Source organism: Choloepus didactylus, chromosome 2 (assembly GCF_015220235.1).
Source record: "Choloepus didactylus isolate mChoDid1 chromosome 2, mChoDid1.pri, whole genome shotgun sequence".
Classification (NCBI taxonomy): domain Eukaryota; kingdom Metazoa; phylum Chordata; class Mammalia; order Pilosa; family Megalonychidae; genus Choloepus; species Choloepus didactylus.
Window position 1 is genome coordinate 178,875,548 of NC_051308.1, and position 3,577 is coordinate 178,879,124.

Here is a 3,577-nt window from a genome sequence, read left to right on the forward strand (position 1 = left end):
GCTCATGCATAATCTTCATCCCTGCTGCTATGACCATTTTGATCATAAGCACGTTTTTCAAGGAAAGATGTGGCTGACATCCACACATACCGTAAGATTGTCCTTTCGATTATTGAAAGACTCCTCTGCTGAGGTAGCTCTTTAGTGAGCATTTACATAGGACACACACATTCCCCTATTCTCTGCCAATTTGGGGAGATATCTTGCATATATAGTCCCCAGACCCCCTTGTAAACAATTCTCCAATTTTGTGTTCTTCCAGCTCTATGGTCATCTAGCTAAACTGCTAGCAACTACTCCCAAAACACTACAGATTCGTCTCTCCAGATTTCCTTTCAAGCCAAATGAACAACAGAGTGCATTGTTCAAAGATCTTTCTACTAGGAGAATTTCCTTTCAGTACCACTTTTTAGGGTTACCAAGAGGTGCTGCAGTGCTGTAGCTGTCCACTTTGAATCGTTACTATCTCATAATTCAGAACCATCTTTAACCAAGATCCAACTTTGATTTTGTTGATGAACTGGGGGAAAGGAAGTCTTGCAACAGGAGTAGGAATCATAGAAATCTAAGTCATTTTCCTGTGCAAATTGCTTGTGCCTTCAGGACCTGCTAAAATCCTTTCTTGAATATGCCACTTCCACCTGATGGTGAAATGCTGTTGTGCACATACAAATTTAGAGCTAGTCAAGTTAGACAATACATATTTTATGATGAGGAGCAGATCACATGATAACTTGGTGGTCCATTATCAAACATTCAATCTCTTCTAGCAACCAGGACCAAACAAAAAGCCATTTCTCAAAAGGAAAGTAATTATTTGCAGAAGAAAACATAACTTTATTCCAAATTCCCAAAGGTCTGCACTGTTATTTATCTATAGGGGCCTGTCACAGGCATCATTGGATCTTCTTGAACAAAAGCCTGGACTTGCAATAGAACCTTCTGTTTCTCTGTCTCCCACTCAGAGCTGGCAGTCTTAACAGGATATTCAGTAAATAGGTCAAAGAAGCATACCTAAATGAGGTATAGATTATCTCAGATTCCAAAGATGAAAACTATGCACTTTTCCTAGTGGTAGGAACAACTTGCTCTTCATTTTCTAGGGGATATTTCCATATATCCTAGACTGCAGGATACCTAGAAACTTATTTGAGCCTACAAGCCCCTAAATTTCATGTTTTTTATTTCCCCTAGCTTGGCATGCATGTGTTTTATTAAGGTATACAAGAATATTAGTTACTACCTGCTCATCACTTCCAATCAGCCTGATGTCATCAATGTAACGGACCAGAATAATGCCCCATGGAATGACTAGATAATGAAGGCTCCTGAGGACTGGAATATAACAGAGTCTGAGATGAGGTAACATAGGAAAGGTATATTGCTATCCCTACTAGAGGACTGGAGAAAGTATGACATCAGCCAACACACTGGAACAGAGAAAGCTATCACTTGTGGGAAAGTCTGAAAACTACTGCAACTTTAAAGTAGGAGTTTGTGAAGAAGTCAAGAAACCTACCATGTTTAACTATCATGATCTTCCAAAAATAATGGCTTGTTGGACTTCTGCTTTCTAAATCTCATGCAAGTTCCTTCAGCGGCAAATTCTAATCTAGAACCTTACAGAAAGTAAATTCTGGGAAATATAGTTCTCAGTCTTAAAAAGAACTGTTGCTGAGTAAGGACGCCGGGACCCACAGAGACGGGGGCAGCTGGCACAGGGCTGCCTGGCGCAGGGCTGCCTGGCGGGGCGTGGAGTCCCGGAGGCGAGTGGCCACTATTCTAAGAGCCTGAAGCCTGCGCCTTGCACGCGGGAGCAGACTATGGTGGGCCGTGGGCAAGCCATGGCCCAGGCTGCAAGGCCTCCTCCTGGCCGGGCTATATGCTCTCGATGCCGTTTGGGCCTCAGAGGAGCAGAGCCGACTGGGATGGGTCGGTGGGCTGGGTAAGGACCAATGTGTCATCCGTGAGGGTGTACCAAGGTGGCGGCCACGATGAATGCCTTGGAGGAAGAGAGCTTCCCGCTACCCATCTCTTCTGCCTCTGATGCAGAAATTGATGCTGTGGTTGGATATTTAGAGGACATTATCATGGATGAGGATTTCCAGTTGTTACAGAGAAATTTCATGGACAAGTACTACCAGGAGTTCAAAGACAGGGAAGGGAATAAGCTCAACTACTCGTCCATTTTTAATGACTATGTTTCCTTGGTAGAAAAGTATATTGAGGAAGAGCTGCTGGAGAGGATTGCTGGATTTACCATGGTGGCTTTCACAACAACATTACAGCACCAAAAAGATGAAGTGGCTGATGATATGTTTGACATGCTGCTCACGTTTACAGATTTTCTGGCTTTTTAAGAAATGTTTCAGGACTACAGAGCAGTAGAAGAAGGCCAGGGATTGGACTTAAGCACTGGTTTAGTGGTGACCTCATTGTGCAAATCATCTTCCATGCCAGCTTCTCAGAACAATCTGTGGCACCAGCTCCCAACCTCCGGGCAGTTGGCTGGGTCTGGACATCACCTGCAGGTAGGCTGGGTGAGGCTTCAGCTAATGCTTACAGGAGAATACATCTTGAAAAGACTCTGTCCTATGGCTCTTTGTTAATGTTAAGTATTGATGAGTTAAGAAAAAAAAAATTCCCTGACCCTCCCAGGACCTGTTTCTCCTGTATTCAGTAACCCTAGTACTTCCCCTAGAGTAGACCCCTCTATCGGGTGCTTCTGGGAGAAACCCTTTCCCCAGCATAAATGGTATGGCACCAGTGTGCAGTAACCCCTCATCACGAGCCCTCTCTGCATCCACTACTATAGCAGGCTCTGCACAAAGCTTCTGTGCATGCTCAGCTCTTTCACTTGGGTCAGAGCGTCAGTCCTTCAGCCTGAGTGGTCCAGGTGGGTGGGTTTTTTATTTGTGAGTGTTTTATCTAGGGTGCCACTGCCCCTCTCTTGAGATTTCTGGAGCTTCTGTTTTTATAGCTAGTCTTGGCCATGGAAATTAACTGAAAGAGATGTCCTTTAAGTAAAAGCTACATGTGAAACTCAGCATTTGTTTCCAGTCCTTTTATCACTGTCTTCTGTTGGTCCTGATGTCGTCCCACCATGTTTCTAGAAGCCTCTATCAATCATTATTTTGAAAAAAAAATTATAGATGAATACCCAGGCTAGCCTAATGGATCTAATCCTTGTATTTACATGATTACCCACTTTAAGATCAAAGTATTATAGTTGTGTGCTTTTTAGATGCTAGTGCTATGAACTACACTGGTGTTCCTATATTACTGGGCACCAATGTGAGCTGTGTGCTGAACATAGATTAAGAGATATCCTTTACTTACAATGTTAAGTGTGTTTCTGCAGATTTGTTTAAAACCCTTTCTGTATAATCAATTTGTAGGTTTTCTGTTGGGATGGGTATGAGTTTAGTAAAAAACATGACTGCAAGTTCTGCAATTCCTTCTTCATATCAAATCTCTCCTACCAAGATGGTGTTCACTGCTGTAGCTCAGCATGAGTAGGAGATAGCAAACAGCTTTCATGGTCATCTATCTGGCTTTGGTTTAGTAAAATGTTTGA

General features: G+C 43.0%; 1 pseudogene; it reads left to right on the top strand.

Annotated features, from left to right (window-relative positions):
• The first annotated feature begins 1,994 nt into the window (after positions 1 to 1,994).
• Positions 1,995 to 2,609, top strand: LOC119513934 (annotated as a pseudogene).
• The last annotated feature ends 968 nt before the right edge of the window (positions 2,610 to 3,577 follow it).